Source organism: Protopterus annectens, chromosome 5.part0, assembly GCF_019279795.1.
Source record: "Protopterus annectens isolate FY-2018-M chromosome 5.part0, PAN1.0, whole genome shotgun sequence".
In the NCBI taxonomy this organism is placed as follows: domain Eukaryota; kingdom Metazoa; phylum Chordata; order Ceratodontiformes; family Protopteridae; genus Protopterus; species Protopterus annectens.
Genome location: NC_056735.1, coordinates 1,460,000,822 through 1,460,011,872, shown reverse-complemented (window position 1 = coordinate 1,460,011,872; position 11,051 = coordinate 1,460,000,822). Strand labels below are relative to the sequence as shown.

Sequence of the window (11,051 nt, the reverse complement as noted above, 5' to 3'; positions counted from 1 at the left end):
TCATATTGTGAAGTAATAATGACATATTTTATATGCGTTTCATATTAATCACCCATCAAGAAGACATACAGTCAATCCAAAGGAAACTAAAGTACAATACAATTTAAGAGGTTGCCACTGAAAACAATCTAAAAAAGCCTCTATTCAGTACCTATATACATGAATAAAGATATTAATCAGCTTTTAACAGTTCCTAGCAAGACCTTTAAGGAATTGTGCTTGGAAACACAAGTACCCAGTGAACCTCAGACCGCCATGATTTACTTATGGACTTCAATGCAGTTCTGTGCTGAAATGATTTGGCAATATTTATATGATCAGTATGGCGCAATTTGATTGTGGCAGCTATCTCTTATGATTCAAGAGGTCATTATTCTGGAAAAATATGTATGCATTAATATCTGGTGTAGCAATAAGTATTTATAGGTATATTATGGATTAATATTGCATTCTTGACACTAAAAAAAGGCACATTTTCACTGCTAATACAAACCGAGCATAATGCAATATGTCAAACTGTATTTAGGACATGTCTGTAAAAAGTACAGTTGTGTACACTTACCATAAATGTAGATGTTCGACTGTATTCACTGTTGCAGTCCTAACAAATGGGTTATCTGGCTCCCGCTAGCCCTTAGTCGGCCCGAATACCAGAGTCCTCGGTATTTAACCTGATGTCAGAAAAGCCTTCGCCATTTCCTCAGTTTTTCTTGCCTTAACTGTCAAGAGCCCCCAAAAGAAGGCTATACCAGGAAGGAAACATCCTGATAACATACCATCCAAAAAATTTAAGACTTAGTCTGTACCTCAGGAAGAAAGGGGGAATGGAGGGTGGGAAACCAGGACTGCAACAGTGAATACACTTGAACATCTACATTTATTGTAAGTGTACACAACTGTATTATGTTCTTCATGTTTCACTGTTGCAGTCCTAACAATTGGGTTGATTCCCAAAGCCCAGGAAAAAACAAAGGGAGGAGGAATAACCACAGTTTAAGGGTTGGTAAGGAGGCTCTGCCAAACAGCAGTAGCAAAACCAGCCCTGGATTTAGAAAACAAAGGTAGATTGTAATGCTTTGTGAAAGTATGGACAGAAGACCGAGTAGCTTCTTCTAGAATATCCTTAGTAGGCACACCTCTCAAAAAAGCTGTAGAGGTAGAGGCTGCTCTAGTAGAATCGGTCTTAATTGTCTGAGGAAGAATCTTTCCATGCTGTAGGTAACAAAAATGAATACAATTAGCAATCCATCTGGAAATGGTTTGCTTAGAAAAAGCTTTACCTTGAGACCCAGGAGCAAAACTAATCAACAACTGATCAGACTTCTGAAAGGGTTTAGTCCTGTCTAAATAAAATCTCAGCTGTCTATGAACATCAAGAGAGTGCAGAATCCTCTCCTCCTTATTCTGTGGATTATTGAAGAAGCCAGGCAGGTGAATAGCCTGGTTGAGTCAAACTAGAAACCACCTTGGGCATAAAGGAGGAATTAGTTCTCAGAGAAACCCGATCTGTATGAAAAATAATGAAATATTCCACTGCCATTAAGGCTTGCAGCTCAGAAACCCTTCTGGCTGAAGTAATAGCCAAGAGAAAAGCAGTCTTCCAGGAGATAAACTTTAAATCTGCAGAGGCAGCTGGTTCAAAAGGAGGCAGAGCAAGTTTCTCCAGGACAAAATTAAGATCCCAAGCAGGAGTAGGAGCTCTTCTGGGAGGTCTAAGATTGCAAGCTCCCCTGATAAACTGCCTCATCAGGGGGTGAGAAAATGGGTTGTTCAAAAGAACAATGAGCAGAAATTGCGGAAGCATGAATCTTGACTGAAGAAAAAGAAAGTCCACCATTAAGCAAGCCTGCTAGATAATCAAGAATGAGGGAAAGAGAGGGATGAAGAGCCTTCCCCTTTAGCCTCCATCCAAGAGCAAAATCTTTTCCATTTATCTGCATAAGACGTCCTGGTGCTAGGCCTCCTGGCCTCATGAAGAACTTCAACCACCTGTTTGGAAAAGTTTAAATTATTAGCCAGGCTGTTAAATGCAGATTTTGTAAATGAGGATGAAGAAACTTTCTTCCCTCCTGAACCAAATGATCTGGTATCAGGGGAAGATGCCAAAGCTGAGCCTGGGAAAGTCTGCGAAGAAGTGGATACCAATGCTGCCTGGTCCAGTCTATTGCTATGAGAATAGCCATTGGTTTTTCGTCCCTTTTCTTTAGCAGCACTCTGGGAAGAAGAGGCACAGGAGGGAAGGCATAAATCGAGAGTTGTGTCCATTGGAAGGACAAAGCATCCACTCTCCAAGCTTTGTTGTGATACTCCCTGGTGCAGAAGGTTGGAAGGAGATGATTGGCTGGAGAGGAGAAAAGATCCACTTGTGGAGTGCCCCAATGCTGAGTGATGCAATGGAAGATGATCTTGTTGAGTTGCCACTCGTGAGGATCCAGAACTTGTCGGCTCAATTGGTCTGCCAAGGAGTTTAGCGTCCCTGGAAGAAACTGGGCTATTAGATGTATGCCCATGGAAGCTGCTATGGACCATAGTCTCATGCTTTGTCTGCACAGGGGGTAAGAGTGAGTTCGGGTAAGAGTGAGTTCCCCCCTGCTTGTTGATGTACCACATGACTGTGGTATTGTCTGTTCTGCTCAAAAGAGTCCCAGGGTAGAGTAGGTCCTTGAAAGCCAGCAATGCCTGCTGCACTGCCAGCAATTCCTTTAAGTTTATGTGCAGATGGAGCTGTTGAGTGTTCCAAGTCCTCTGTATGAACCTGCCCTCCAGATGTGCTCCCCATGCATAATCTGAGGCGTCTGTGGTGAGAGTGTCTGGCAGGAGGTGGGCGAAAAGGCAGCCCCTTGTTCTGGGAACAGGCTGTCTCCCACCAGAGAAACTCCAGTTGTAGACAGCGAATCAGAGGAAGAATCAAGTCTAAGTCCTGCGTGTGCTGACACCAAAGGTTCTTGAGGTACCACTGAAATTTTCTCATACGCAACCTTGCATATGAGATCATCAGAATACATGAAGCCATGAACCCCAGAGCTTTCAGGAATTGCTTTGCAGAGAGCTGGGTCATGCTTGCCAAGTTCTTGAAGTAAGTCGCAAGATCTTCTTGTTTCCCTTGAGGGAGGAATACTGTCTGGGTGGCTGTATTCAGACTCGATCCCAGGAAAACAATTTCCCTTGTACGACCCAATTTTGACTTCTTTTCATTGAGAGTGTAACCCAAAGAGGTGAGAATGTTTTTCACGAAGTCCAAATCCTTTTGTTGTTGTTCTGGGGAATTTGCTTGAATGAGACAGTCGTCCAGGTATGGATAAATCTGAAAGTTTCTCTCCCTGCAAAAAGCAATGACTGGTGCCAGGCACTTCATGAAAACTCTGGGAGCAATAGATAAGCCAAAGGGCAGTGCAGAGAATTGGAAGTGTTGCTTTCCAGCCCTGAAACAAAGGAACTGCCTGCAAATTTCCCTTACTGGGATGTGCAGATAAGCCTCTTTGAGATCCAAGGTTACCAGCCGTGAATCCTTGCCCAGCATTGGCAGTAACTGCTGAAGAGTGAGCATCCTAAATTTGGGAATCACCAGAAGAGTGTTTAGAATAGTCAAATCCAGAATAGGGCACCAGGTTCCCCCTTTTTTGGGCACCAGAAAAAGCCTTGAATAAAAACCTATGCCTGCCTGATTTGCAGGAACTGGCTCTATAGCTCCCAGAGTCAGTAGAGAAGAAATTTGGTTTCCCACCTCTGTCCTGTGAGTTTTGGGTATGTCTGGGTACCCTTGTAGAACAGGGAAGGTGTGAAAGTAAAACTTGTAACCTTGGTTTACTATACTCAGCACCCATTTGTTGTCTGTGATGGTAGACCATACTTCTACGAACCTGGCTAACCTTCCACCCAGAGGAAACCCTGGGTCCGCGGAGGTAGGCACAAGAAGGCCGGAGTCATTGAGAATGCTTGCTTTGGGAAGCCGGCTTAGAACTCCCTGATTTGGAAGAAGGATGCCCTTGTTTAGCCTTTTGAGGGGCAGAAGCCTGCCCTCTGGAAGATCGGAAATGCCTAGGCCTAGAACGACCTTGCTTGCTGGGATCAGGAAAAGACCAATTCTTGGAAGGGTAATGCCTACTAAACCGAGGAGGCTAAACCTGAAGGAAATCCTTAACAGCTTGCATAGATTTCGCCTTATCCTCCAACTTCTTCAGTACCTCTTCAGCCTTACTGCCAAAAGTGTGTCTTTGTGCAAAGGCACATCCAGCAATTTAACAGATTCAGAAAAAAGCTGCTCCCTAAGCCAAGCATGCCTTCTAATAACAGAACCAGTGGCTGCTGCTCTGCAGGAAGCCTCCAAGGTGTCAAAACCACAATGTAGGGAATGCTTAGTGACAAGAGTGGCAGAAGTTAGTAAATCCTGTAAGTCTTTGTTCTTCGACAGGGTGGGGACATCCCCAAGTTTAGCCTTAACAGCCTCCAAAGTATGTTGCTGATACTTAAGCATGTGAAAAAGACAATTCACAGATCTAATGGCAAGAGTTGCAGAGGTGTAGACTTTTTTAACCCACCTGTCCAAGGCCCTAGATTCCTTATCTGAAGGTACAGGGTTTTTAGTAATAGTTGCTTTAACACCCTTGGGCCTTGAGAAATAATCTCAGGATCAGCAGTAGGACTTTTGAAAAGGAATTGATAAGATTCAGGAACCCTATAAGACCTATCAGGTTTTCTGGGGGCAGGAGGAACAGAATTAGGAGCTAAAAAATTTTCCATGAAAACATCATCCACAAATTCCAAAACTGGAGGTAAAGCCAAAGGCTTATGCTGTGGCAAATCCACAAATTCCCTGATTCTTTTCTTTAACTGAGGAAAATCCTGACTTTACCATTTAAAATGCTCCCTAAGAGTATTCAAATTATCCCCAAATGAAAAAATCTTCTGGAGGGGAGGCAGAAGAGATACAGTCTTCAGCATCTGAATCCTCAAAGCCAGAGAAAAGTTGAGAGTTTCCTTCTTCATCAGCAGAGGTACTGGAAACCTCAGAGTCTGAGACAGACAAAACATCAGGAGACAATTACCTAGCCCTCTTGGAAGAAGAGGGGGGTGAGAGCCCCTAATAAGGGAAAGAAAATCACTACCCATCTTTACCAACTGGGACTGAGGCAAAGGAGGGGAGGCCGATGTCTGCTTATGAGTAGATTTGCGGCTGGAGGGTTTGCTGGTAAACCAGCGGGACTCGGGAGGCCTAGCAACTGCAGAAGTCTGAATTAAGGTAGTCAGTCTGGCTCTGGTCTCATGTCAAAGAGAAGAGGCGTCAGAAGCCGGTGCCTGCATAGCGGCTCCGGACCCATCTCAAGCGGCGACAGGTGGAGGGTCTGAAGACGAAATAGCAGCCTGCGGCATGGAGGACTCCGAAAAGGTCTCGGCAGAGGCCTGCGGCTGAAAATCTGCAGAGTGCAGGGCCTGCGAAAGCGCCTCACTGACTACCGCTGGGCTAACGACCAATTCCATCGGTGCATCATCAGCAGATTTAACCCTAGGCCTGTCGTGGTCTTTGTCCTTACGTTTCCTAGGTACATCTGAAGTCGGGAGACCGGAAGACACCATACCGACGAACTTAGGCCAGACTCCGAAATGCTTATACAAAATTTTAGCTCTACGGCGTATTATACGCGGACTGAAGGAAGCACAGAGATGACAATTAGGGATGTTGTGTTCAGGGCCCAAACAAGTTATACAATAGGAATGAAATTCACGGTGCGGAATCTGTTTTCCACAGGCAAGACAGTTATTAACTTTATCTGACATTCGTTAAAGCAAGAAAAGAGGGTCCCCAACGGGGTACATATCTGAGGGCATCTTCAACTTAGTAGTTGGAATGCAAAAAGAAGGTAAATGGCAAACTGTCACTAGTGCGAATTGCATCTGCTTCGGGCTCCGTGGCAAGAAAGACTGAGGAAATGGCGTTGGCTGCCTCCCTTTATTCCTGACGTTCTGACGTCAGGTTTACAGCTGACGGCAGCCAACATCATATACCGAGGACTCTGGTATTCAGGCCGACTGAGGGCTACCGGGAGCCGGACAGCCTAATTGTTAGGACTGCAACAGTGAAACACGAAGAACATCTCTGCATTACATGCCACAGTATGAGACAATGTCTCAATTACCATTTCACATCTCTTCAAATTATACATGATGCTTGCTTCTGATGTAATGCCTCCTCAGTACAAATGCTTGACACATACTTCAACCCTCAAGAGAAGACACAAGCTCACCTCTAATGGAAATTAAGTAAACTGCCACGTCAGACTGACACACTGAAATTATATTGCGCACCTGATATCTTAGTCATCCTTAGATAAGTCTTAATAAACGTTTCAGGGATTTGTACCTAGATACCAATGTATACACCACATGTAAGATGGTTAACTTATGTTGCTTCTAAACATATTACCTCAAATGATAGCTTTCTGAAATGTTAAAAACTGTCAAGTAAAAAGAATGAAAAAAAAATTATTTTTGTGGAGGCAAGCTCCCTGTGTGTGTGTGTGTGTGTGTGTGTGTGTGTGTGTGTGTGTGTGTGTGTGTGTGTGTGTGTGTGTGTATGTGTGTGTGTGTGTTGGGGTGTGCTCTGCCCCCATCCCACTTAATTTCTGTATACCAACTGCATGGTCACACAACAGTAGAAAAAAAGGGGAAAGATCCTTCAAAAAAGTGCACTGCCCGCTCTCTCAATATTCAGCACACTGTGGTAAACCAACCACAGCACTGAATGTTTGCAATGAAAATCATCAAAGTAACAGGCAGCAATTAACCACAGACATTTCCACCTTGGCCTGCCATTACATTCTTAAGGACTGACAATCAAATCACTGCTGAATTTGACAGGAGGGGTTTGCGCTTGTCTGTAGTGGGATTTTTGGGTGTTGTGGATTTTTTCCAGTAACCGAAGGGTCAGTTTTAATGAGAATTATATCTTATTTTTATTTCTGATGTAATGTGCCAACGCTGTACATCCACAATCTGAAGAAAGCGAATACATTCTTCACAACAGAAAATGAATACAAAACAATTTGACAGGTTATGACAGTGAAATGACTATTCAAGTATTTATTTATTTTATTTTACATTTGTTGGCTAGGTTTGTCTGGCTGAGCTGATAGCCCTTTTTCAGCAGAAGCCCAGGGAGAAAAGCTCCACAAATTTACAATAAAATTGTAAATGAAAACAGTATTATAAATAAAACAAGTCAGCATTTGGTACCTATTTGCGGGAAACAAAACTCAACCATGCACTCACAGCTCTCAATTACACTTTCACAAAAATTAGTTTTATATATATATATATATATATATATATATATATATATATTTTTTTTTTTTTTTTTTTTTTTTTTTTTGAAGTATATGGCATCATACATGAGTTTTTACATGCAGTTCAGTGTTAAACTTGCCTCAGCCATATTGCCATGTTATGTAAAGAGATTTGTGGTGACCACAACTTTGAGTCACTTTTCTTGAGAAACATATACAACTTTTACTTTCGGTATGATGTGATTTGCAACATGTATTATATTCCACAGCCTGAAAAGAAGTCATATATCCAAACTGAAAGCAAGCCAATCAGAATCCAGTTTGGTACTCTACACTTTGGATTGGTCATTTAGGCCTATTTAGAGATCCTAAACATTCCAAGTTGGCTTTTAAGCAACTTCAAACATGACCTAGCAGACCCACTTGGATTCCTGTTTAACTACAACCTGCAAACTGGCTATGTTCTGGCAGAATGGTGGACAACAACATCCCTCTGCACAAAGGGGGACCATCAACTGACCCTGGGAATTACAGGCCCATAAGCTTGACTAACCTAATCTGCAAAGCCATGGGAAGAATCATTATGGATCTTATTAACAAGGACATAACTAATCTTCAAACTCTGGACCAACACAGTTCAGATTCATTAAAGGTAGATCATGCCTGCTAGACATGGTTTACTTTTTCGAGAAAGTCCCCAAGGCTCCTATCTTGACCTAGCCAAGGCATCTGGCACAATCCTCCATTCAGGTATTATACAGAAACTCTCCCAGTTGGACATAACCCCTACATTACCAAATGTATAGCCCACTGGCTCATCAAGACACATACTGTCAAAGTGGGTGACTTCACCTCTAGCAAAAGACGAGTCACAAGTGGCATACCACAGAGTTCTGTGCTGGGCCCCTTACTGTTTGGAATGTATACCTCAGAAGTCCAGGCAAACTTAGATGGCCTGCGGATGACCAGATTCGCTGACAATTGCAAACTGGGAGCAATCATTGAGTCCCTCATCAATGTTAATATACTGCAGACAGGGTTAATGCAGAGAAATGTCTGGTGCTAAAGCCATGGACTAAAGTTAAATGCTAAAAAATGCATTATTATTCCCTTTGGGAAAGCTAACATCCCCGCTAATTACATTATAGACAGCATCCCTTAAATGTAGACCTAGTGGCACGTGATCTGGGTACTCAGGTTGATAGCAACCTGAACTTTGACCATCATGTACCCACAGTAGTAAGGAAACCCTTCTATGTGGCACATCTTACAAGTAAAGGCATTGCATCTAGATCTAAGGATGTTACAATTCAATTATGCTCGGCCCTCATCCAACCAATAACTGAGTACATTGCTCCCTTTTGCATGTACCTCACCAGAAAACTGCAACAGCTGGAGAAGCCACAGAGTTTTCTTACCAAGAAATTGCAGGGTATACTAAACGAGTCTTACGTGGAAATACTGAAAGCCCTGTCACTGTATTCTGTCTCCTACAGGTTGCTAAGGGGTGATCTATGCCTGGCTCGCAGGGCAGTCTCTGACCCCGGCCCTGATGGAAATGCTACTCATTCGTACATCAAACTGCACAAGGATCACTCACTCCAAGGATATTAACCTAGTCTCTGACATGAACAAGTTACGCTGGAGAGGTAGACAACATCTCCCAGAGACTGCCACTTCTCTAGAATAAGCTTCCAAGTCATGTGAAACAGAGGCCCTCCCTGACCCTCTTCAAATGCAACCTCGATCAATGGATGGGTGACTACAAATTCACTCCTGGGGTGGCACCCATGTCCCTCCTGGACAGAGGAAGTCATTATTAACTACCATAGACCCTAACTTGTGTGAAGTTCATTCGTCTAGCCACCAACAACTGGGGCAACTCAGGATAAATATGGCTAGGTTTGTAAGGGCCCTAGGACCATTAACCTAGTAACCTTCTATGAACCTTTGAATCTATGACCCTAACTAATGCAAGAGTCTTTACTAAAGCAATTTGGTGACATTTTCTAAGTAAAATTGTCTGTACCTTATATATGGATATTCTGTTACAAAGGTGAAAATGTAATGTACGGCTGCCACATGAGAAAATAATCTGTACAAGTTAGCTGTAAACTGAATCCACTGAACATTTTAAAGCTGGAAGATGTTAATGGATGGAAAATCACTGTCAGTATGCTTTGCAATTATAATAATAAAATGATAAATCAGAGAGACAAAAACGTGAATTGTGCAGAACTAGTTATTTTTATTTCATGAAACACTGCAAAATAATACATTCAGCTTTATTTCAACAAAGACTTTCTACCTAAAACAAACTACATTCGCCCCCGTGATCAAACCACACCAACCATGGGTAAATCCAGCATTAACCACACCCAGGCGCGGGTTATTGCTTAAACACATCATGCCTTCCAACAGAATACCAACCTTCGGATTGGGTAGAATGCTAATGATTTATTGAATTCTAATTACTACAATAATGTATTCCATCTGGTTTCACATACAGGTGGGCTCTCACACCACACACACACACACACACACACACACACACACACACACACACACACACACACACACGCACACACACACACTATTTTCTATGACTATGGTCAAGTGAAACAAATTTAATCTATTGCAATATAAACAGTGATATTCACACATACACCCCTGCTCTTGATCATTTAACTTTAACCAAGCAAAAACAGATGAGCTGTTTTCACATAAAATTCCAAATTTCTACCATTTGACTCTGTACATGTGACTTTTTATTGTGATTATAAGAATTAAATTCAGTGTAGATTAATATAATCTGCTCATGTAATTAGCTCATTCGACATAAGGAGATGTTGGTCCAGATGACATACCTGTGGAAGCATGGAGGTGTTTAGCTGAAATGGCAGTGGACTTTTTAACTAGATTGTTTAATGAAATCTTGGAAAATGACAGGATGCCTGAGGAATGGAGAAAAAGTGTTTTGGTACCGATTTTTAAGAATAAGGGTGATGTGCAGAGCTGTAGTAACTACAGAGGGATTAAACTGATCAGTCACAGCATGAAGTTATGGGAAAGAATAGTGGAAGCTAGGTTAAGAAGGGAGGTGATGATTAGTGATCAGCAGTATGGTTTCATGCCAGGAAAGAGCACTACAGATGCAATGTTTGCTCTGAGACTGTTGATGGAGGAGTACAGAGAAGGTCAGAAGGGGTTGTATTGTCTCTTTGTGGATTTAGAGAAAGCATATGACAGGGTGCCTAGAGAGGAGTTGTGGTACTGTATGAGGAAGTCAGGAGTGTCAGAGAAGTATGCAAGAGTGGTACAGGATATGTACGAGGGTAGTGTGACAGCGGTTAGGTCTGCGGTGGGAGTGACGGATGAGTTTAAGGTGGAGGTGAGATTACATCAAGGATCAGCTCTGAGCCCTTTCTTATTTGCAATGGTGATGGACAGGTTGACAGACGAGATCAGACAGGAGTCCCCGTGGACTATGATGTTTGCAGATGACATTGTGATCTGTAGTGAGAGTAGGGAACAGGTGGAGGAGACCCTGGAGAGGTGGAGATATGCTCTAGAGAGAAGAGGAATAAAGGTCAGCAGGACTAAGACAGCATATACGTGTGTGAATGAGAGGGAGGATAGAGGAATGGTGAGGATGCAGGGAGTAGAGGTGGTGAAGGTGGATGAGTTTAAATACTTGGGATCAACAGTTCAGAGGAATGGTGAGTGTGGAAGAAAGGTGAAGAAGAGAGTACAGGCAGGATGGAGTGGGTG

At 42.7% G+C, this 11,051-nt stretch overlaps 1 protein-coding gene across 12 annotated transcripts in view; it reads right to left on the bottom strand.

Moving 5' to 3' along the window:
* P2RY6 (pyrimidinergic receptor P2Y6) overlaps window positions 1–11,051 on the bottom strand; it is a 576,187-nt gene that overhangs the window by 193,880 nt on the left and 371,256 nt on the right. The gene's annotated exons all lie outside the window — the stretch shown is intronic.